The 25,761-nt window shown below is 37.7% G+C and overlaps 1 long non-coding RNA gene across 1 annotated transcript in view; it reads left to right on the forward strand.

Moving 5' to 3' along the window:
- Positions 1-22,498, forward strand: part of LOC141747041 (uncharacterized) — a 37,791-nt gene extending 15,293 nt beyond the window's left edge. The window contains exons 2-4 of the long non-coding RNA XR_012588576.1: positions 15,834-15,927; positions 16,822-16,896; positions 22,384-22,498. This is a non-coding gene — a long non-coding RNA (uncharacterized LOC141747041). The remainder of the gene's footprint in view (positions 1-15,833; positions 15,928-16,821; positions 16,897-22,383) is intronic.
- The last annotated feature ends 3,263 nt before the right edge of the window (positions 22,499-25,761 follow it).

Here is a 25,761-nt window from a genome sequence, read left to right on the forward strand (position 1 = left end):
GTGAGCGTGAACAGCAGAGCAGGCATGAAGACAACAAATTTAGCTGACTTCTGGAATTGCAGGTGGAATGTTGTGGAATTTGATACAGATGGAAAATAGAAGTTGAAAAGCATAAAATTTCCAGTGTGGGTGCCATTTTGAGTAATCTGTGTGGGTGGAGAACGGTGCTAAATGCCAAGCAGGCAAGTAGAACTGAGAGTCTTTCCAACTAGTAACAGACAGCTAGCAATGGGGGAAAAAAAAATAAAAATAGTAGTTTAAATATCCCAATGCAGCTGTTTTGTAATAAATCACTAATAGTTACTGGTACAGCTCAGCTCATCAGCATTTGCTGCTTTCTTGTCCATAGAGTTCTTTTCCACAGTAGTTCCAGTATGATTTTTATGATATCCTTATTTAATATCTTACTGTATGTAGTCAGATGGCTCGTGTGCCTCTGAAATAATTTTTTTGGTCAGACTATATGACATATAGCAGGTCAAAAGTGGGTTTGAGTATTCTGGTTAACTATCATTCTTCAGTATGGAAGTAGCATTACTTTTAAGAATGAAGTGCTGTTCCTTGTAGGGTGAGCACATCTCTGCTCCTGCATTGTTCTCAGATCCTCAGCTCAAGTTCCGATGCTTTGTTTTGGCATCAGGCCCAAATCCAGGAGCAGATCTTTTATCTTCATTTGTTCCACATGTATTTGCTGTGTGTTCATGTGGCTGTCCTTCAAAAAAAAAAAAAAAAGACCATGCAGCAAACAATTAATAATTTTTTTTTTTCTTTAAAAGGTGCCGTTCCCTTTAGGAAACAGCTCCAGTAACTTTAAGAGGCACTTCCCTACCTTGAGAGTGGATAATACTTAGGCTGTCTGGTACATTATCGGACAGAGGAAAAGGGGAAGGTCAAAGTTATTCTGCTTGATAGTCACCAAGTATTGAGAATGTCCTTGGCTACTTGTCAACCTAAGGTGGATCCCAAATGACCTGAAATAATCTGATATTCAAGATGGGTTCATGCCCCTTTGATGGCAGAAATCCTCTGTAATGAGTGGCCTGAAACTTTTCTTCCCTCATGTGAGGCTTTAGAAGAAGCTGTAAAAGCTTTTTGAATATTTATATGTATAATACTTCCAGATCAAATTTGAACTAAGTGGAGGTCACTAGTAACAAGAAAATGTTCCTTAATTTTTCAGAAGGTTCTGACTATTAAAACGCAGAGCATCTCTATTGTAATGTGAACAATTTAACTCTGTGTATGCAGGAAACAGGGTATAAGGTTGTAATCACTTTGCTTTTACTGTTCTAGGAGAACCCTTTTGTTAGTCTCCAGCTTCTGAGAGGAAGGTGTAGTTCTTGTAATCCTGTCCTTTACAAAAGACTACAAGAATCCCTCACAGTAATATTTAAAAATCCGCTTTCAGCTGCAGCCAGAAAATAAGGCTGTGCTATAAGTAGTGCATACCAGCAGTGGAAATGACTCAGTTCAACAAGCTTCCCAAATTTATAGGTGGTTCCCTTCAGAGAGAACTGACGCTGCAATGCATGTAGTAATTATCTCTGCGAAAGAAGCACATGTGCTTTTGTGATTGAAATTTAGAATTTAAGAGCAACGTTGGGTGTGAGGCAGTCATTGGGAAGTCATTTGAGATGCAAAAGCAGTGAAAATGGGATGGGTCTGTATACAACAGGAAACTGTAACCATGGGTTGTTGTTCATAAATAATATTAACATGAAGTTTTCCTTCCACTGAATTTTAAATGTTAAATATAGGGCTCGGAGGAGGGAGGTTGTTTGCTCTTTTATCCTACACATTTGTAAAGTATTTGGAATGCAGTCCTAGTGCTTCCAAGCCTTCCCGCGGCAGCTGGGGGAGAGACATCGTAATGCTGATGTACGTTCAGGACTGGCTGTGTTTTGAAATCATAGCCCAAGCAAAGGGAAATGCATAATTTTACCACCTCTCTCAGTTGTCGTCACAAGAAACACTGACTCAGACACACCTGTGACTCAGAATTCCTCTTGTTTCCTTCCTGCTGCCTGGTAGTAGTAATTTGCCTCTTATTTCAACTGTAACCTTTACTGCTGTTCTCAACCTCTGCATTGTCTCACTTAATCTGAATGGGCAGCAGAAGTGAAATTAAGCTGTCTCTTACTGTCCTCTTCCAACCCATCCATTCTGAAAAGAGGGCAAACAGTCAGAAAAGTAATCTGTTCCTCTGTGCTTGAGCACAAAATTTGGGCAGAGAGTAAAGAATTTTAAAGGGACTTCTCTTTTCCTCTGAACTGATAAGTAACCAAGTCATAAGATACATCAACAGGAACTGGACTAAAGAAAATCAAAGGTCATGATGTTTCTTAAATGCAGTGGAGACACTTACACAAGCTGCTTCTCTGAAGGATAGCCATGTCGTTTATTTAAATTAGTTTTCTTTCCTCCTGTTTCACAGGCAGTTGTGCTGTTGACTGAGCCTCTGTTGCGTTACACTTTTACTTTCCAGAACATAATTTGCTATTGATTTTTAACCTTCTCTTAAAAGTACCTACTCTTTCAGCTCGGGTTTTTTTTTTTCTCAAAGATGATCCGATTATTTTGGTGTTTCACTTTTTGGTTGTCTGCCTTTGTTCCTCCAAAGGGCCTGATAGAAGTGCTGAATTACCTATTTTGCCGAGACGTTTCAAGTTGAGTGTCTGAAATACGAGATGATTTAGGAAGAAAAATTTTGGTTTTGCATTTATAATTGTAATGGTAGAATACCTACTTAGGCAGTCAGACAATAATCTCTAACAAGTAAAGAAAAAAAAACAACCCTACGGTATATTTAGACATCAGTAAGAAATGAAATGAGTTAACAACAGGAGAAACAAATGGTCTGTGGTTAATTCGATCACTTCCTTTGCTACAAAAAAGCAATCATCAAGTTTTAGAAGGCTTATTCAAATGTGACGGGGACAGCCCCTAAGCAAGAGTAGCAGGAACATCCACCGCTAATCATTTTCCTTTGCCAGTTTTTATTCCAGTCCTGCAATTGTTCTGCTCACAGAAAGGAAATATGACAAAGATGGTTTTGGTTGAACATTCAGACTAAACGTTCAAAAGTACAGCTGCTAAAACTTCTTAGAGATTTAAATTTTCATTTAAAAATACTTTGTGATAAAATGTAGCATTTGTAACATAACTAACAAACCTTGTGCAGCAGTTGTCTTTGCTTTCCTTTTATTAAGCACAACCTGCTTGAAGTTGGAGAATACTGGAACAAGAAGTGAAGGTGTTAAAATGCTAAGCACCTTTTGCTTTATGAGACTAGTGGGACAGGATGAGAGAATCCTATACAAGTTTGGTTCCTTAAAATTCAGCATGATTTAGATTTTAAACTATATGCAGAAATTTAAATTTGGGATGGAACCAGAGTAAAAGAGGCATATATCCATCCATAAAAGATCTTTCAGTCAGATTCAGAGAGCAGAAATTTTAAAAAAAAAAATAAAAAATTATTTATCATCTAACCCCAAATCTAGTAATGATAGTCTAAGAGCTTGGCCCTGGCAGACCTGAAACAACTCCTATTGTTTCAAATCCTGCTTCAGTATCAAGTCTGAATTTGGCTGTTGTTCAAAATACAGATTAAGAGAGTACATCCATGGCAGATTTTTCATTTTAAACAGCTTATTCATTATTTGATAGCAAAGTCGCTATTTTCCCTTCACCCCACATCCCAGTGCTTTCATACCATATGGTCATTTCATTACGCACTAACTTTTTGCATACAAAAATGTCCTGTTTAAATTTATGAATTCAGTATATGGAACTACTCTTTCCCTATATGAGCAGTTGGAGCTTCTCTACAAGTGTTTAGTAAGAAAACCTGCAACTGTTTTTCTTTGTAAACAGTTAGAAGTTCGTTGAAAAGTTTGGCATTGCTCGGCAAACAATCCTTTGGGGTGTTCTGCTAATTTGAGAGACGGTCTGCCTGGATTTATTATTCATTCAGGACTTCTCACCTTCAAAGGCTTGTTTTCCTGAGCAGTTGCTAGATTCTTTACTTACTTGGCATTATCATGAGTGTGCAAAAAATTTTGCAGTAAGTAAATGCAACCCACTCACCAATGACCCACACTGAAGAGGCTTAAGAGAAATAGGCCAAAGCTACCAAGTTCTTAAGGTAAAAAGACCAAAAGAGTTAGCCATTAGGAATCTCAGAGCAAAAGTAGCTTCTGTAATGCAGCACAACGTCTACATGTATAGAGCTCTGTCAGTGGATATGTGTCACGTCTGTATGACGTTTAATGAAAGCTTTCAAAGAAGCAGCCTCTTAATCTGATTACTAACAAAAGATCAGCACTTCTGCTAATGGTAACAGGCACTCAGTGCACAACAAACTCAGTGCATCTTTGTCCTGCAGCAAGAAAAATGCATTGGTCAGTAGTCTTTGTTATAGATATATATAACACGCTGTTTTTCCATCTTGGGAGAGAATGTTGGTCTTTATTTCGTTTAAGTTCTCTACCAGATATTTGTGTATTCACATCTTTTGAGATGTGAGACCTGATTTTATATTTTTCTTTTCTGTGCGTGTGCATTTTTTGTGAATTTGCTTTGGATGATGCTGGCCATCCCCCAGTTATCTTCTGTGATGAAAGTGGGCATTTGCAACTGAGAAGCTGCTAGCATTTGCAGAAAATCTTTTCTTAAGCACCTAGTCTTGCATGTAGTTGGAAGTGTTTTGGTTTGGTTTTGGGGTTTTTTTGCCATAAGCCATAAAAACCTCCTAGGTCAGCTACACAAAATGTTTGAAACAACTACACTCGGGGGAAGAAACAGAGTAGACACTGCATTCTTTTTATCTTGGTTTTTTTTTCCTTTTCATTTCAACTATGTTACATTTAATTTAAAGACTAACATCCAGAATCTCCATGTGTAGGTGGAAATATTGAGGGCAACTGACGTGAAGTTTCACTAGTAACAAATAATTATCCTCTATAAACTCTTCCAAAGAACTTTTTCTATCAGATGAGTAACCAATTTGCAAGAAGAATTGTGGCAAGCACAGCATAAACCATGAACTTTGTTCAGTTAAAAGGAGGTGCATTGTACTAAAGAATACATTTTACTTGGGTATTTATAAATATATTAATTTAACAGATTATATTGCTTTAGCAAGCCATTTGTAATAGTTTATTTTCTGTGTTATTGCTGTTTGTATTATTAACAGACTGTCTCTACACGTGAGCTCATACCCTTTGTTAAATTGAGTAAGAATCTGTATAAACCAGCAGCAGGAATGGGATTGATAGTCCGTTCTCTCTCTTCCTCTTTTGGGGACATTTACCACTATAACTTATACTTTTGGTATAAGTTTTTGACTGCCATATGTACAGTCTACTTTCAAATGGGCTCCAGATCCTGGGATGTTTACATTACATAGACCATTAACGGATGGAGGAATTATTTTCAGAAGCAGGAAACAGTAGCAGCGGAATAGGAACATATTTTTATTCTACCAAGAGTTCGGTTCAAAGCATACTTTCAATGCCCAAGCATGTTTTTCTGCTTGCATTTTGTTTCTATTATTTATTTATGTGCTTTTGGAATGAGCTTCTGCATGGTTTTGTCCATGAATTGGGCCATTAAGTATTTGGGTCAAACTTCTGCCTGCTAGAAAATATTTAATCAGGGATGCATCATTTTCAGGATAGGTATATACAGCTCAGCAGGCAAATACTTAAAAGCTCTTAATTTTAATACATTTGGAAATCTAGGACTCTGTAAAGGTGAATGACTTGTGATCTTGAATGACAGAAAGTGGCAATAGTGGCAAAATACACTGAATATAAGTATAGCTCATATTTTAAAATCTATAGAAATTATATATATGTAGTATTTTGCAGACTCTGAAAAACTTAAAATCTGTGACAGCTGTGGAAATCTTATGGTTTCTTTAACCACTTACATGTTCTGTACCCCTAATAAAGATTGTAGTCATGGTACGTTAATGTTCTAAAGAATTTTGTCAATCTCTGGCAATGTGGCTTCATTAAGACCTTGACTCAGATTTTGAAAAATGCCCGTAGTTAGTTTTCAAGAGTGACTTAAACTTTTAGGGCCACAAATTTCCTTTACAAATAGGAGTTAGGAACCCCTATTGAGTCCTTTCTGTTAGGTTATTTATAGTAAGTCGTGAGTGGGTGTTACAAGCTAACATTATAGAACAATTTTACATGATATACTACAACTATGTGCATAAGCCTAGGCTGGGCCACTTACATGCAGGTAATCATCGATGTGTTTGCCGGATTGACATCTAGAGGAAACAAGAAAATTGGGAACATGTGGTGAACATAGTTCTAGCTTTTTGCTAGATAGTTCCTGTTAAAGATTTATATGTCAATGTGATTTACAGTGAAGGGAGCGTTGCCAGTCTCTCCTGGTCATTCAGTCAAACAAAGTGTGTCTGTCTTTGTGTGACTGAGAGGTGAGAGAATGAACTTTGCAGCCTGTACCGCTAAACCCAATCCAACTGCAACGTTGCAACAGCCATTTCTGTTGCCAAAGTCCTTGCTTCTTTCCAGGCTTTACTTACTGCTCCAGTGTCATCTTAAGTGTAATAGGACCTGGAAAACACAACTAATCCTTTTCCAATAAAAATGGCTCTTTGTCTCTTCTTTGGGAATGCTGTAAGGAAGTATGCTGTATATAAAAGGACTTCCTTCCAAATTTAGGCAGGAAGAGAGGTACGTGTTTGTATACAAGAATCATATTAACGGCAAACCTTCCTTTCCTTTCCTTCCCTTCCCCCCCCACCCCACCCCCTGTCTTGGTGTTTTTTTAATTCTGTAGCTGGCATCAAAATGACAGCAGGAGAGAACTCATGTTTCCTATGCACTCACACAAAGGGGATGGGAACTTGAAGCATCAATGCATGTCCTTCTTAAGCTAACAAGATAAACATCAAGGCATTTTAAGATCTGTGTTTAGTCTTTAGCGCTCTTCATGAAGCTGCGTACAAAGGGCTGCTTCTTGTTTTACTGCAGTATAATTTTTAATGCTGCTGACAGACTTGAATGCTGAAATTCAACCTCTGGTTATCCACAGAGGAGATATAACAGACAGTTGCAAAGCAGTTGCATTTACTTGAGACTGTTCCACAAGTAAGACTTCTCCCCGACCTTTGGGGACCGCTTACTTGGGAAAGTGAAGAACTTGATGTCAGTATTTATTCAGTCCTTGGACTCTTTTCTAAGGTTATGCAAAATGTCGTGGCAGCATTGTCATAGCAACCACCGCTCACTTGAAACTGAACACTGACCACCACTTTTACATGCAGCAGCTTTTTCTTTCAAACTTGTACAGATTGGAGCTAGTGACCTATGGGCAGAAGTGCTTTGTATGCCAGTATTGATGTGCCTAGCTAAAAGCTAATTTTATTAGAATATAATTGGTAGCAGCCGTGTAAGGATGTAATTTCATGCTTAATTTTGACAGTTAAGTTGGGTGCCTATTTCTTTCAAGTGAGCCGGAGAGTTGGGCTCATAAATTTAGCTTTCTGAATTGTAACAAAGAAGTTGAAAGTAGATTAATCCTTCGAAATATGTGCGCTGTACAAGTCTCTAGTGCTTGTGAGTGAAGAGACAGCGTGAAGAAGTCACTGAGTACCTACCTATCAGCACTTTAACTCCTTTGCAATCAGTAAATGTGCTGTCACTTTGGCTGTAAGGTTTTGAGGACTGGGAGACATTTAAATGTTTTTATAGATATTGTCATGTTTTTATACACTTTAGGCCATATTATTCCATTTTTATTGAAGTGCAGGGTCTTGATCATCATCTGGTTCTAAATATAGTGAAGTGGTATATATGCTTATGATACTATGTGAACATTTAATAAAAGAATGTAATTGAACACATTTGACCAGTATTTATGGTTTTAAGAGCTCCTGGAGAATAATGGGTGAAGAGAGGAGAAATTAAGGGTTTACAGTAATCCTGTTCCTTCTTGAGTCCTTCCATTATAATCCATACTAGTGTATTATAAGTAACCCTGTATCTATTCCGACTCTTAATGATTCATCCTGAACATATAAAAATAAAACTTCCATTTATGTAGACAGCTGTGTAATTTCTGAAACTTTTAAGGGTTTGGAATTGTCCTGCAATGTGGTTAATTCCCATGTGTTGCATATTTCTATTCCTTTTTTTTTTTTTTGTGAATGAGTATGTTTTGGCTCCTCCTTAACATTTACAGGAACAGGAAGCAACAACGCTATTACTACTCTGAGCCCGGATTTTTTGTTTTTTTCCAGACAGTTCCTAGCCATGAGAATGAGCACGTCACTTGGCAATATGAAAAGCTTTACCTTCTTGAAAAAGAAGTTACTTGCAGCACCGTATAAGGACATGAGTTCTTTCTTGTTGAGCAACAAGTTTTTGCTCGTAGGGCCTGTTATTTCTATCTCCTGGAACATTCAAGTTTAACAACTTTACACTTTTTCCACAGCACTTCTGGGTTCAGGGAGAAGTTAGGCTGCTCCTAATCTGAAAACCTCCAGAGCAAACTGCATCTGTAACAGAATAGAAAGCGAGTCAAACAGCAGGAGTATTTTATCACTACCTCTGTAAAACATAACAGTCAAGCTGGGATGGAGTTTCAAAGGTTGGTTTCTAAGCTGTGTTCCGTTTTAGTTAGTGAAAGAACCTAGTGTCTTACATCGTCACTTGTTTATGAATAGTAATATTTACTGTACTAAAACCGTGTAGATACATTTTATTTTAGACTGCCACTTCAATTTTAATTCAGCATTTACAGTTTTTCAAGTTTTACTTTCTTCATTTTAAAAATATACTTCAATCAGCATCAGTAATAAAAATGCCTTGATAATTAAAGTTTTCCATCTGAATTAATTCCATCAGTGTAATAAAAAGAATAGATTAAAGGTTTTGATTACTTAAATGCCATTCCAGCCTATAATACAGCAGCTGTTTAGCAACAGCCCAGCAACTGTATTTCATTTTAGGGAGGTTCTGAAGTCCATCCTACTCTCCCTCTCTCTCTCTCTCCACCCTTGTAATATTTCTTCTTTGTCCTAAACTCAAGGGATTTAAAAAAAAAATTTAAAAAATATTAAAAAAAAAAAAAATCCCCCTGAATCATCCTTTGCCGGACAGTGACTCCATAGTTCTGGTTTTCCCAATTTAAAAATCTGACTAAGGACCAGATCATACTGTCCACTGCAAGGAACACTAGTTAATTGGAAGAAACCCTGGCTATTTGTTTGTGTAGAAAGAGGAAGGAAAGAGCAACATCTGAAACATTGTTCCTTATCTAGTAGAAGACATTATATCACACTTTCTCAGGGTAGGGAATCGTATGTGATTTTGGGGGAAAAAAGTGGATTCCTGCCTGCCACACAAGGAAAAGTGTTGTCAGCTCTCTTAATTTTGTTACTTTTTTTACAATGCCTGGTTAAGTTACCTGCACTCAAAGGTCCAGCTGTGCTGATTCTCAGGTTATTACCTCAGGAGCCCCTGAATTCAATTTTAAAAGAAGCTCCAAAATGTCACAACAACAAAGAAACACCTTGGAAGTATGTCTCCTAAACACCCCAACAACAGAAGCAAATTCATTCTTGCCACTGATTATTAAAAATGGCAGCTGCAATCAAAACTCTGTGATAGTTGAGTGTTTGGGGCTGCCTAGGACTGTTTGTTCTGAAACTAAGAAATTAAACCCAACATAGAGGTTGAGATGGGAACTTAGAGACTTTAAAAGTCAGGTGGCCACAGAGTCCACATTTCCTAAACGAGATATCTTACAGGGCAGAAGTTCTGTAGTACACACCATATCCTAAGCCACAGTTTGGGTCTCAAACTCCAATCTCAGCATCACAGCTCATAAAGTTAAAAGTCTGCAGAAACATGCTAAACGTCTGCTTTATAGCTCTGCATGTCTAGTTTATGGTGGTTTGCAAAACAGTGTGCATTGACAGGAGTACCCTGAATAAAGTAGGTTTGTAGCAATGCAATGTATTTTTGGAAGTTGTCTTGCCCTTTTATATATCTGCAGCCTCTTGCCCCCTCTCTCTCTCTCCGTTAAGATGAGACACTATAAAGTTTGTTGGGTTGTACTTACTTTTTTACGTATTTCTTATTTTATCATGAACAAGGGTTTTTCCTCCTGGAATGTGATTCAACAGAGCAGTCATCTCTAGCTTTAAAGTTGTTAAAATGGACTCTGGGTTAAAAAGAACTAGTTCCCGGCCTATCTCTATAAATAGTTGCTTCAGGTTGGAACCTGAGTTTCCTTTTTTGAAGGAGCCCGGGGAATCCTTGTTGTGGTCAGATGTGTTACGCAATTATCTAATGAGACTTGTCCTCCTCCATTGTCAGTTGAGTTCAGTGCTACCTGGTCTTAAGACTTTCAGTACTGTACCACAGGCTGCCATGTTTTGAGAGTGATTGTGTTCCCCTAAAATCATAGGAAGGAGATCCCATTTTGCTGTCACAGGGGTGAGTGGTGCCAGGCATTTAAATTGTTGCAGACCTTGGGTGCTCCTGTCAATTGTCATCTTAGTGATATAAATAAAGTGAAGGCTGTGCTAGTGCCATGATCCGTTTTGTCTTGCCTTTCAGTTGTAGTGTGGTTGCTACTAAATATTACATATTTAGTGAAATTTCCTAATAGAAAACATTGCTTTTTAATTTAAAAAAACTTCCTCCCCCCCGTTAATCACAGGTAGCCGTTTTTATTTTGATATGCACATTAGGTCAAGCGAATGGCTGCTTGAAGTGGTTGTTAAAGTGTCTATGATATCAGCAAATGACCTAAGTGTAACTTTGGGAAGTTTTTTGCGTGATTTCCAGGAGCTGTAGGGCAGCTGAAATAATAAGCAATGATGACTCATAAAGCATAGAAGGAGCTGAAGTGGGAATTTACGGGAAAGAGCGTAAGCGATGGCTTTTCCCCTCTGTGATTTCAGGGCTATTTTTATTAGAGGCAAGGGAACTTTTGCATGCTTAGATAAAAGGCGAAAAGACCAGGGAATTAGATATTCTTCGAGAACAAGGTAGGTGCATGAACTAAGGTACTAATCATCCCCAAATCTTGGTGCAGAAAGAACGAGGAACTGCCCATTTGGTTGGTTGTTTTTTTCCTACGGTAATGTAATCTGCTGAGGTTAAGGCACATCCATACTACTTTCAGGGTCTCAACAGTTAAAGTTGTGGTGTTCACAACCAAGTTCTTCAAATTAGACCTGTTCACCACTGTCCTCAGTATGACTGGGCTGTGAAAGCCCCTATCTGGCTGTATATTTGACTGTAGCTGGGGTGAAGGATGCAAAATGTTATGACGAGTCCTGGGTTACATAGAGAAAGGCTTGCATGTGTAGATGCTGTTCTTGAAATCACAATAAAAAAAGACAATGCTGCTTTCAACAAAACAAACAGAAAAATAACTCAAGCAAGCTAGATGTAATTTCTCATTAATACAACATCCCTTCCTTTCCAATGTCTGACAGGTTTTCAGAAAGCTCTTTTTGAGATGGACAGAACTGCTGTATGTAGCTGGCTGGATTCAAGGTAGATGTTTGTGCATCTGTGAAGCCTAGCAGCCAAGAAAGATTTGATCACTTGAAAGACCAGAAAGAAAAAAATGTATTTTAAGGAACCTCATAAGATAACTTCTTGTGCTACAAATCTCTCTTCCTACTCCTCACTGTGAACATAGCAAGGAAACATCTACATACAGCTGCCCTGTGTGTAGCCCATGTTAGCATAACTCATCCACACCCACAAAAGGCAAACAAAACTATTTCCAAGGTTTATGCTTTGTGCTGGCATAGTGTCATCCAGGAATAAGAGCCAAAAGGAAAAATTCCTTTCAGTGACATTCATTGCCCTAAGAAAGATATGCTTCTCTCACACTTGCGAAGTTAGAGACAGTGCCAATGTAAACCATGACTGAGGCTCTGAAATGATGTGGGTCCACGTCACTACTGCAGGTTCAGTGATGCAACCTGGGTTTACATTAACTAACTTACTTTTAAGGATTCAAACAATTTAAAGCTTTTGGACAATGAGAATTATCTGAAAGTATTTCCTTCTGGTTTATTTTTCTCATTTACGTGTTTTTGCTACCTGCAGCTCATTCAAAGCAGACAGGGCTGGTTTGCTTCTGTTTGCTTGGGAAATTTGCATTGAGAACCATTATTAGAATCAGCGCTCTTGATCTAAGGCTATAATGAAACATGTTGCACTCCCACTTGGAAACTGGAGAGAAAAATATTGATATGCACATATAAAATACACTAAAACAGCTGATGTTAACCTTTTAAGGTGAAATCAAAAGCTATTAACCTGAGAAGCAACAGTTAGTTTCTATGTCTCCTTTAGGGAGAATGTACTGTTCTATACCTTTGTTCTATACAAACTGCTCAGACTTTTGTCTAAGTTATGTAGTCAGTCATCCAACCAACCATTCATTGCATTATGTGTTCCCCCAAGAATAGTTTAAGTACTGAACATGAGACCAGATAGGTAAATAATGCTAACGTGTCAAATTAACTTGTAAATATATAATTATTTTGTCTGTATCTTACACATTCTGTGAGCTCTGATGTACTTCAGTGAGAGGGTTGTCTTCCAGTCTGGATTGGAAGACCAGTCCAGCTCTACCTGTTTCAGCTGCTTCTTTTGTTACACTACCTTATGGACACCAAAAGGAATTGCAGATTTGTAAAACTAAGGTAGTAGAAAAGTTCCTTCTCTTAGATTTTTTCTTTTTTTTTTTTTTTTTTTCCTTTTTGTTTTCTTTCTTCTCCTTTTTGGCCAGACAGTCTTAAAGGGAAGGTCACACTTTTCTGGCCTTTGGCAGATTGCGAGGTATTCTGGGCAATTGGATATGAAAAGCATACTGGAACATTTCACATTATGTATATTTTACTTGTTTGAAATGTTAATTTCATACCTATAATATGCTACAGGCTCAAAAGTCGCCTGTGCCTCAGGTACTGTGTTTTATGCCTTTGCTTTTTTTTATTATTGCCTTGTAAAGCTTCAAAAGGGAAATGAAATTATACTATACACAAGGAACGCTTGTTCCTGGTTTTTAGGATCTGTATTTTTCACTGAAACCAAAGGCATGGGTTTTACTGACTTGAAGAAAGGAGCTTTAATTTATCCTGGCTTGTTTACCAATGAAGAAATGATGTGAAAGAAATACATGTCCTCCTTGTATCTGAAGAGAAGGAGAAAGAACAGATAATGTGAGGAACACCAAAATCAGTTTGGCCAGAGTAATTTGAGACTGTATCTGAACTTGGAGACTCTGAGCACCTCAACTTCCAGATCTAGATGAACAGTAAACATTTCCACTGCAGTCTAAGAGCCAGGTGTACACAAGTTCTTGACCTGAGTGGTGAGTGCTTCCGGACCCAGGAGTTTATATGCGTATAGTTTATATGCAACCTAAATAAATACTGCAGTCAGAGGCTGTAGGGTCAGATTTTGAACGGTCCCTGATATAATTTGTCAACTCTGTTCATTCACCAAAGGCCGTTGGAAATTAATACACAGATACCACTGAGAATCTGGACATAGATGCTCACCTTCACCTTTAAACACCAAGAACTGAGATTTATGGTAGCACGCAATAGGGGAATTTGGGTGGGAATGCTGACGTAAGGCAAACATTTGCAGATCGGGAAAAGTAGCATTGTCAGTTGTTAACAGAAAGTAGTAACAAAAAGTATTAAAGAGATTTCAGAAAGGAATGAAAAAATATTTGAATTAATGCATTTAGAAATTTAAAGTAGAACAGTTCACAATGAAAACTATGAAGTGTGCCAAACCAGTAGGTTCTGTTACTGCAGATATGGAATAGAAACTGCTATGTTCACTTTCCAAGGGGACCACTAGGAGATCAAAATTTGACATTCATATCTCTTGATCTAAATGTAGTTTTTAGGAGTCACTGTCTCCTGTGCACCTCACTGTTCATCTCTAGGTTAAATTTATTTTGCCTGCCAGTAAAAAATGAATAGAAATGCTGAGACAGGTGATGATTACGGAACATAAACTCAGCATGTTGATGCAGCAAGGAGAGCAGTCAAAGAAGAGGTATTCAAACCTCAAATTGTTTAGTTCACCACACAGTTTGATTTGGATTCTAGAAAGATACGAAACTTTCTAGAAATCAGTTAGCATACAGTATGTTAAAAGCAGTATAAAGCATTTTGTACTTTAATGTACCAAGCTTCATTAGTCAGCATGGAAAGCTATGTTAGATAATAGAACATCTCTATAGAAAGATCATCACAGCATTACAGGGAAAATTTAGTTTTGAACCTATGTCATTAAAACTAAAAGAATTCAATATATCCTTTCTAAATACACACAAGGTAGAGGAGTTCACAAAGAACACAGAGAAATGGATTTTCTCACCTTTTTAATGTGTGTTTAAGATTCAGATTACTGGAAGGCAAAGAGAAATATTTGTTAGGCAGGATTAATGTTAGTTTTGTCTCAAACAGTAATGATTACTCATTAAAATCCTTTTACTAATGCCTATATGGAGGAAACTTAGGTAAACCAGTTGTCTTGCACTGGAGTGGAATAATTCCAAGTTTTCTGCACGTGGCACAATTTTAAGAAGCCTGTACAGACAGCATTGGCAACACTGGACCTCTTAAGAAAAAAGAAAGGTAGTATGTCTGTGATTTATGTAAGGCTTACTCAAAAACAATTGGTGTCTCTCTTGACAAAATCAAAGCTACCTGCTTTTTCTTTGCAGACCTATTCACTTTTCGGCTAATTGCGTTAAAGACAGAAGCCAAGAAACTTAAAAAAAAGAATTGTGTTCATTCTCCAAGTAGTCATTAAATCACTAAGGAGAATGAAACTGCAGGTGCTTTGTTCATCATTATACAAAAGCTTTACAAATTTGAATCAGGTCTAGACCCTTATGCCATTTCTAACTTCCTTGACGTTCTTCTCTGGAAAAAAAAAATAAAATTTGACTTTTTAATAGCATTTTTCTATCACAGAAACCATGTCTTTTGCTTTAGTTTCTTGGATAATATTTATGCTGCATTTTCCTGAGACCTACATATTTTTTAGTAATTTGTAAAAGCATCCAAAGTTCAACATCAGTGAATGAAGGCTCTATAATCAACATGTCAGCTGTGGATCTGTCCTCTCCTTTTCAAACTGGAAACAGCATCTACCGTATCCCAGCAGGTGTCTGTTCATACTCCCCCAGCTTTGGTGGAGTACAAGCAACACAGCTTTGCTCTTGTAGCACTGAAAGTTGCCTAGAGGTCATGCAACAGCAGAGGCCACCACTGTGGCCTGAATAATCACGTTCACCTGGGGCCACCGCAGAAGACACAGGTAGTCGGATGCAGCCTTCCAGCCCCTTTTGCTCTGGGTTACTGCTCTGGAAGGTACATACTAGGCAAGGTACAAAGGCAAAGTAATTACTGTGCATCTGTTTTAGGCAATGTAATAGAGTAACTACAAAGTTATCCTATAGGTTCTGGCCAGAAGGCAGAGAGGAAGGCTTTCAGAGAGCGCTGAACTAGGAATTTCTTGAAGCCCTTCCTCCTAGCCCTCCATTCCCGTCATCTCTTGTAGTTGAAGTAGTCCAGAAGCAGTATGAGAGATGGAAATAAACACTACTTGTGAAATTCATGCAAATATTAATTATTCTTTTGGGAGAAAATCCAAACTAAGGTTCATTGGTGCAGAGCATATAACAAAATTTTATGTTTTGGAGGTATAGATCACCCCATGGTTCCATCAGTTGCTGATGTAATTCTAGTGAAGGCATATTCAAACTACTGTCTGTCTTTTCAGGTACTTCAGCAGCTAAGTGGATTTTTATATGTTTGATGACATACTCCCCACCTCAGAAGAACTGCAAAACATTTAAATATGGCTCTATAACGAGGTAAGAGTCATTATTTTTTGCACAGTTGGCCTAGAATGCACCACATTTACCCATTTTTCTCAGTTAATTCTACCCCATGATCAAGCTTAGTAATTTATGTAAGTAGATTGGTATCCCGTTTCCTTAGAATAGCTATTTCATCTTTTAGAAATTTTTCTCATTGCTAACTTAAGTGAAATACTTTTCCTAATAATTTCATAGTTGTGCCTGTTTGTTTAATTTTTCTTTAAATCTCTAGTTCTACAGTATATGAATATCAAGAATATTCCAAGTCTCAGAGCAGAGATCTCAGAAAAGCAAATCTAAATAATGCTGATGTCAAGAAAAGTGATTCTGATTACTATCTTCTTTATCTGTTCTTACTTGACAAACTCACAATTACAATTTTGCCTTTAAGGTCAATTATTCACCATAGACAAAATGTAAATTTTCCTTATAGAATGACTAAGAGAAATAGGATTCTGGTGTACCTTTTTGGAGCTAATTAATTGGGTCAAATCTAATCATTAAGCTCCTTCTTAGGTTATTTCTATTGGTAGCAAAACACAGTCAATCGACCTTGAAATACATTGTAGCCAAGTAGATGAGCCTATTCCACAAGGTCCACCTTGGCTCCACCCTTGTTAAATGAAATCGGCTGGGACTAGGTCATCTGACCTTTGCCATGTAGGAAGCTATATAGGAAACCTGAAAACATGGGGATTGTAACACCAGTGGAATTTGAGGCTCAAGTTACTTGTTTTGTGGGTCGCTTTCCTACAGCAATGAAATGGAGTTGATACTCTCTGGTGGTTTACTCTGTTCCCATGCTTTCTGTAGCTTCTGTGAAATAGTTTTAGAGACTGTATGAAGTATTTACATTAAGTATGAAATGTTGTTGTCTTCCAAACGCAGCAAGACCCTAGTGGTGCCACATCATTGTATAAACTGAGAACTTGTTGGAAGTGACTGAAGTTCGGAACCTGACAAGTAAGTATTGCTGTATTCTGCAGGAGAACAGGCTTCCTTCACCTTATCTGTTTTCAGTGAAATTACTTGGATTCATTCTGAGCTCCTTTTTTTTTTTGTTTGTTTGTTTTTTTTTTATTCTCTGAATCATAGAATTGCTGAGGTTGGAAGGGACCTTTAAGATCATCAAGTCCAACCATTAACCTCCCCTGACAAAAATCACTTCTAAACCATGTCCCTAAGTACTACATCTACCCTTTTTTCAAACACCCCCAGGGACGGTGAATCCACCACCTCCCTGAAGAAAGCTCAAATGCATACGGGTAGGCTTGATCTAGTACACTGTTAAGCGTTTGTTAAGATCTAACAGCTTGTGTGAAGAATGTGCCTTAATGTGAATTCAATTTTTTCCTTCTTGCTGAACCAAATATTTGTATCTGTCTTTGAGCTTGAATGCATTTTTAAAGTAATACCTTGTTATTTATGTGAAGTGTGCTTATCAACTTATGCCCCTAAATTATTGTAGGCAATGAGGAGACAAATAACATATTGGGTTGGGGGAGTGGGGAAAACATAGCGCAAATTCAACGGTTGACAAAATGCTGAAATTTTCTCATGTTCCTTGTCATTTATTTTCTAAGCACAGTGGTTCAGTGATTTTAGTATGTAATTGAACTAGTCTCCTTGTTGGAGGAAAAATATTAGGTATATTTTAATTTTCACTACCTTTCTCTTCGTATGTATCTCCCAGTTCAGACTAGTACTGATTTTTTTTGGAGTTGTGCCAAGTAGGTTTATCACCTTTCCGTTTTGGTGGTTATAAAATACTCTTCTTTGAAAGGATAAAGGAAGTTTAGAACATATGGCCAAAAAAAAAGTGGCCATTTGAAGTAATACCTTGAAAAGTGATGAGACGTGTAATTTTTAAGATTTTTATCTTAGAATGTCTTCATTCTTAAAGTATCTAGGATTTAAATGCTGCTTTATCAGATTTTTTTGTCTCTTGCTAATTCTGGAATATGCTAGTTTTAAGTGATAAATCTTGAATTTGTTTTCAAAAATTTATTTCAAAATTTTAATAAAAAAATTTATGTTGAAAGGAAAAAAGTCGCTATCGCTATTGTTGATGCTCTTGGCATTTTTAAAATTTTTTTAGTAGGATGTAGAAGAGAAAGCATGCTAGAGTTTATCCTTCTTAGTTTGTAAGTATCAGCTGTATATTTATCAATGTGAACTTCACAGACCACAACGGTTATTTCATCACTAGTCAAACAGGTTTCATTGTCTTTATAAGCTGTTTGCAAATATTTGGGGGTAGGAGGGATTCAACACACTTAAATATCTTAAATGCAAGGAAGAATCTCACCAACTGCAATTGGAGCTGTGAGTAGCAATGCTTGTGAAACCCTGGATAACTTACCTAGCTGCTTAGTTTTAGTTTTGATGGAAAATCCACTCTGTTTATGTTGCCTTCTGAACAATAAGACAGTAACCGAACAATAGTAACTGCAGTGATATAAAAATTACTGATTTCCAAGGGGTTTCAAAAGAAAGGGTTTGTCACTGTGTGAATTAATATAGACTTGGGGAAAAATGTAGTGGTTTTGTTGTATCAGACTGCGACAACACATATTGATTAGCGTTAATATTGCTTAATTAACATAGTTTTAAGGGAAATAATCAGTGTCTTCCATGTTTAGCTTGAACTGTTGTGTCAATGTCTACTCAAGATGTTGAAGGTTTGTTTTTTTTAAATTGCTTTACTTTGTAGAGTACTCAGCCTCAAGGAGTGCTCAGGCATAAAGATTTTGTGGTTAATTGCTAAAGTAGTGCTTACGAATTATTGTGAATATGCAAATCCTTGCAAATAGAAATGAATTTGTTCTTGTATTTTGTTTAATTATTTTTTTCTCTGGGATATACTTCAGTAACAAATTCCGGTGAATCTGTATGTGTGTGGCCTTAGCCAAGATTTACCATTCTTGATAAGCCTTGTCCTAAGAGCCTTGTCTTGTATCAGGAAGAAGGAGAGGAAGGAGTTGTGGTAGAAAGGTGCCATTTAAGGGGATACCTTTTGTTTCTTTGCAGAAAAATAGAATGAGCCACTAGTATCAGTACAAATAAATGTTTCATAAATGAATTAGTAGCAATGTGGACACAAATGAAACAGCAATAAGAGGCTCGTCTTGGTTGCCCAAGGCTAATGCTGCTAAAGCAACACAAGCTCAGGCACTGGGATAACTATAGACTTGTGTAGATTCTGGGAGCACGTGGATTTGCTTCCATTGTTACCATCTACATGATGTATTGAGCATGGGTTTTAGTTTCCATATCTGCGATGTGGGAATAATCACCCTCCCCATTGCTAATGCCCATCTTATGATAAGTAGCTGCTTGTTATGCTGAACGCCAGCTACAGCCTGTTTTTGTTTGTTGTCTTTGGTGTGATTGAATGCAACAGAAGCAGATCTGAGGCCCTGAGCAGAGGGAATAAATCAGGATGCGTGCCCTTAAGAACACTTTTTCTCAAGTCTGGAAAAACTGGCACTAGTAAATTCAAGCGGAATTGCAGACCAGTAGTACACTCTGTAATATGCTATTCTGTACTTCCAGTGCTTAAGTGCATTAGTCCCAGGATATCACATACTTCAAAACATTAAATAGCCATAATGGGGCGATATATTCGTATAATTACAGCTAGTGTCAGGAACAGAATTTGGAACCTGTTCCTGGGCACTTACAAGGTCCGTGTGTGAGGCAGCTGAATAGAACCAGCTGCTTAAGACTGTGATACGTACATCAGCTATCCTTCAAGAACATCCCCAGCAGGTTCTGCTTCCCATCACTGCTGTTCTGTCAAAACCCACTACTCTGGTGATGTAGACGGTTTTTGTCTATCCTATCTTGTTCACAACTTGTTAAAACTTGGATTTTGCAGTCTTTGCTTCAAAATTGGTAGTGGTGCTAATCTGTAATGTTATATTGTTAACCTAAAAGCACATTTTGTGGCTTTAAATACCAGGCAACAAGATTCTCTCTGTTTAATAAGCTTTTTGCATTTTCTTTAAAGAAAAGGAGAGAAAACAAGAAAAGAACCTCCAAATCCACTACTGAATACAGAGCTTAACAGAACAGGTTTCCAATTACAAGAAAATAATGGGTATTGGAAATACGGTTGCATACTTCTTCCTGACATGGGACTTTTAACCTCATGAGGATGTAAAACTGTTCACTGCATATTGTCTTTGGTGCTGACCACGTACTTCCAGTCTTAAACTATATTTGGATGAATGGGCTCAGAGTGAGCATGGTGGTTTTGCCAGAGATACCAGGTGAAACCATAAATTCTAGACTAATTAGATGGCATTTCTAATTATTGTCTTTTGGTTTCCTATTCCCACATTAGTTTTAAACCTGGAAGATGAGCTGTCTTTTACAGCTAGTAACTGATTTGTAGGGATTTTGTGAATGTCTGTCTGGACATTGTTTTCCCATAGGAAATTCCCTCATCCACTTTAAAATTGGACTGTTACCTAGCATTGGATACAAATGGGTGGTTTTGGTATAAAACTCAAGGGGACGTTATTTTTGTGTGTGTATATGTATGTGTTCATTTTGCAGAGGGGCTGGGGGCTTATTATTCATATTCAAACTAGCGTTGTTTCTGCTGGCTTTGACAAAATAGTGGCTGGTTCTCCTAATGAACCTTTAAGGTGCCCATTTTTTTTCTCTCCAGGCTCATGTGTGCTGCGGGGAAATAGATTCCAAAGGGAACATTTCATGCCATAAGTATTCATGAAATAACAATATAGTTCCCAAGGTGTAGTCTCTGCCCTATTTCCTTGACAGAGCTCTTCCACTGTTTCCTTCTTCTGTAGTCAGTCTCACGAAAAATAGGGATAAAGAATCATGGGACTCAAATCACCTTGAACTTTGGACAGATTTACATCTGAATAGGAATAGTGTAGGTTTCTGAATGCAGAGGAGGATCATTTGGTATTTCCTCTAAGTTTGCCACTCGGAATGTCAATGGTAAAACTCTTAGGCTTTAAGGAGAACTTGGCTATGTGTCCTGGTTTGAGCGACACAGGACTAGCTTCTCTTCTAATGCTGGGGAAAACTGCACTTTTGTAAGACTCTAGTGTCTGAATTCATGAAAATATTTGCTTTACAGCCAGCTAGGCTATGTGGGATTGAAGGTCTCGGTATTTTCAAGCTTTGCCAGGTGCAGGGATGAGGAGGAGCGGGGCTTGGGCACTTGACCCAAGCTGGCCAACAGGATTATTTCATACCATACACGTCACATTTAATATAAATTAGAAAGTTTGCTGCATAGTCTGTCTCTCCCTTGATGGCAGCGGTCCGGAGAACTTCTTGTCCTGGTGCTGGACCCCTGAGACCTTTCCTTCCTCCTGAAGCCATAGCACTTGCAGTGTCTAATGCTAGTTGGCCACTGCTGGGAGTGCCCAGCTTCCTATTGATAGAATTGGCTATTAGTATCGAGAACAGTACTAGTTCTTTATTATTATTGTTAATTATTTAGTCTTATCCTATTAAATCTATTTATATTTCAACCCACGTGTTTCCTTGTTTTCCCCAATTCCCCTTCCTGGGTGGGGAGGGGTCATCGTGTAATAGAATAATTGTCTAAATGACAATAAATTGTTATGGGTTTTCTCAAACCGTAACACTATATCAACATTTAACCTGAGTCGTTCAGGTTTGAAATGGCTTATATAAGCAAATACATGTCCATCTAGAGTCTTGGCAATGATATAAAACTGTTTTTCTTAATCAGTGCATACTGTCCAAATTAAAACTGTTTCTAAAAGCAGTTGACCAGCTAACGTATTAAAAAATGAAACTCATGTCTTTAAAGTCATCTTCTTGAAACTATAGCTTCTAGCAATTTATAGGCTTTTGATTTATATACTGTGAAAACAGCAGTTATTTACAAATGGTACATTCTCACACAATTTATGTGTTTTAAAGAAAATAATACAAGAGCCCTACTGCATTAAGTATATGGGATTAATCGCTGCTTTACACTCTGCAGTAATTATAACTTCACAAGTTCTGAAAACCTAGGTTAAGAAACAAACAGCCCAATAAACTATGGCTTTTGACTGCTTTTTTTTCTGTATTACATTCATGATTTCAAGCTCTTATGCAGATTGCCTAGAATTTCTTTTATTTTATTTGTAAATATACCAAAATGTTCAGTTTAGCTGTGTGATTTGCTGAAGATTTGCTTAATGGTATGTTACTTCTAATAAAGGGTAGAAAATCCAGTGTAACCTAATACTTATTCCTTCCATTACAAATTCATTCAGTATCTTTTGAACTTCTGTCCTGCTTGCTTTTATGAGACGTGTTATGATAACATCTATAGTTTCTATTGGAAATCAAGTCCGTACTGTATTAGGACTTTGTACTGTAAGAGAGCACCCTCTCTAAAACTGCCTGCCAATTGATGTTAGTCATTTTTTTTTCTCCTGTCTCTCCCAGCTGCCACCAAGAGCTAACAATTTATGTATTGTTTGCTTATCCTTGGTGAAACCTGTCTTCCACTTCAACCAAGCGTCGATTCACTTCTCAGCCTGAGGCTTCAAATCAGTACAGCTCACTTCCAAAGAGAATACCTGAGCTGTGTTTTTACGGGCTATGAAGGCTTTTGCTGCTTTTTGGGGAAGTCGTCTTTAAGTGGAAGGCCTCAGAGGTTTGGGCCAGAGCTCAAGACTTGCACATACCTAGAGCGTGTGCAAAAAAACCCAAACAACTATATGCAAATTCATAGTGAGGTCAAGTACAAGGTCAGTGAATTAGGCATAGATTTAGTAGTAAGGAGGTGTTGACACTTCCTGCTGTGGCATATATATCACAAAAAGGCAATGGGTGAGAGCAATGACGCGGCCACCCTTAGCCATCCACTTCTTGGATGTATCTGATGCTGATGCTGTAGACTTTGAAACAGGCATTACTGGCTGATAAGCTCCTGCGAAATTGCAGGTGACACAAATAATGCTTTTTGTTTGAATGAATGTCCATGTGCTTTTCAGGTATTTGTTCATCTCTCACTGCCTACAGCCCTTTCCCACCTCACCCCTTTTGGACTGCCTTGGTAAAACAAAAAGAACTAGTGGATCTGATTTCAAGGTCTTTCCCAAAGTTTCTACATGACTAATTGAAGCGTACTAATTGAAGCTTAGCATTATCCAACTCTTAGCACTTGGAAGCATTGACTCTGGGTTTAGTTTCCTTTCCCCCTGTCCACCTCTCTCCTTTTTAAAGGATAAGGTATCAAAACAGATTATGCTCCTTTAAGTTACATCACTGATGGCATATAACAACAATACAGATCTTTCATGGCCCTACCTGAAAGGAAGAAGTAAAAGGAGGCCATGAGCTTACTTTAGTAAATCTGCAGGATCAGTAGGGACCTGTTCTGCTTTTATTAACACATGTGCAATCACAAATTATAAATGTCTGAAATTAGAGTCAGTTAGTTATTTAGTAATGCGTTCTCTGTGCAAATAGCTCTCTGCTTTATCATTGTCAAAGCACTGTGCAAACACTACATGTAGCTATAATGATCATGTGGTAGTTCTACCTAGCCCTGTATTTTGCAGTTTGAACATGCACTTACCTATTTTATTGATCCATAAGCTGAAGCCAAAAGAGGAAAAAAGCCCAAGCTATCTCTACTAAAGCCAATGGGGAGGGTCTGTACTGCATTTAGAACAAATTTGATCAGATTATGAGCATCTTCCCTGAGGCCATTTAATAAATAGTTTATACAGGTAGGAGTGAAACAAAGGCATCATATGTTCTATAATAATTGTGTTCTAACTGCTCAAAAGGAAAAGCATAGCATTAAGTGTGTCTTTTGTTAATGTCCTTTTAGCAGCAACAAACATTGCAAACTATATTTTTTTTTCCTAAAACAGACCGTATTTTAATTTTTTTCTTTTCATTTTCTGATGTTGAAAAGTTTCTTAAAGGATGGAATTTGACCACATGTCTTTGTGCAGCTAGAAATTAAGTCTATCTGTCAATAGAGTAATGTACCGTGCATTTTCATGGGTGTATCAGAGAGCAAAATTCGGCCCTTTTAATGTCAAAAAAGAAACAAGTGCTCTTAACTGGATAAAACTGGATAAAATCTAAAGGTGATCTGCTTATTAGTGGTTTTAATGCTGAGCTGTAGATTTAGGATAAAGAATAAATTATTCCTGATTTCCATATGTCCATAAAGGAGATATTTAAATAAAAACAACAACAAAACCCCAAATATATTTTTTCTTTGTGCCTTTTTTATCTGCCTGTACTTTATAAAGGGAGGAACTTTAGGTGATAAGGATGATATTGTGTTTGCTTTTAACAAAGTGGGTTGAGCTTTTGGTTCCATCTTTAGACTCCAGTGAGGTGCCTGAGGCAGCATGAGTAGAAGATCGAAAAAGAACCTCTTCAAGAAGACTCAGAAATAATTTTGATAAGTCTGTATTTCCTTGCTTGACTTGACAGTTTTATTTCTTTGTAGCGCCACTGGCTATTGCTGTCTTTGATTCTCCTAACTCAACATACTGCTGTAAAGCACTTAATACCTTACAGAATCTGAAATTGTTTTTACTAAGGCAATGGAGGGGGGTGAGGGAGGAGAAGCAACAAAGATGGTGGATTTAGTAACAGCTGCAACTAGCTCATTACAGGGCTTTGAGTTTTGGTTCCTTTTGTGTCCCTGTGGTAATTCAGATTTAAGCAACAGAAATCTTGAGAGGTGGTGGTGACATGAAGGCCTCAAGGAAGAACAGGGAAACAAGCTGAAGCAGTTAGGCAGTAAGAAGAAATATATATGCATCAGAAAGGAAAAACAGCATGATAATACTTGTCTACATCAATATACTTGTCAAGTGATTTATTTTTTTTAAATGTATTTTTCAAAGCTATGTATAATTGTTTCAGATATGCTATGTGGCTTTTGATGCCATGTGTCCATTTGGAGCTCTTCTTTTTCTGATTGCGTGCCGTTCAATATACGCACAGTAGTGTGGGAGGTAGTGTATCAGAGCTGCCAGACTATGTCCCGCATTTCTAAAGTAGTTGGGAAGTATGCGTAATATCTTGGATTGCGCAGAGGAGCCAGAATGAAAAACGGCACTTTTATCATTAGATTCAGGATCTGTACCTTCTGAATTGCTTCTTTAAAAAAAACAAAACACACACCCCCCCCGACTTGGAAGTCTTAGGCCAGGGGGACTTGGTTATGGTAGGCATGAAGTTGGTCATAAGCAAAAATAGTGGTGGTTCTTTGTCACGTGGTAACGGTCTTGTGCCTGGAATTGCTGTTTTCTGTATTAATAGAGGAGTGGTCCCCTAAGTGGAGGTGGTGATAGTAAATTTTTTCTTGTTTTCTGGACTCTCATTGGAGTTTATGTATAGGAAAACCTGATGGAAGTGAAATGTACTCACTAGACTTGGAATCTCATGTAAATATTTTGTTTGGGCTTTTCTGTTTCTATTGAAATAATTGAGTGAAATTTTATTTTGTTCTTCCATCAGCCTTGTATTCAAGAAATCAGGAAAAAGGGGAGGAGTACCAAGTTGGCTCCAGGCAGAACACTGGCAGTACCGGCTGTATGGATATTGCTTCTGTGCTGCTTAAATTTGGACATCAGCAGTTTTGGTGATGATAACTGGAATGGGAAGGGTACTAGGCTGATGGGATGATATCCCTGACATAATTGACAAAAGGTTGCAGTACCAGGCCATACTAATTTTCTCACTCTATATGTTGAGGAAAGAAATACTGGGCATCTCCAAAGCTTTATGAGGAGCTACTGCTGTTTCTGACCCCGCAGTCTCATTTGCATACTGTTTTAAGAGCTC

This window comes from Larus michahellis, chromosome 1 (genome assembly GCF_964199755.1).
Source record: "Larus michahellis chromosome 1, bLarMic1.1, whole genome shotgun sequence".
NCBI lineage: Eukaryota > Metazoa > Chordata > Aves > Charadriiformes > Laridae > Larus > Larus michahellis.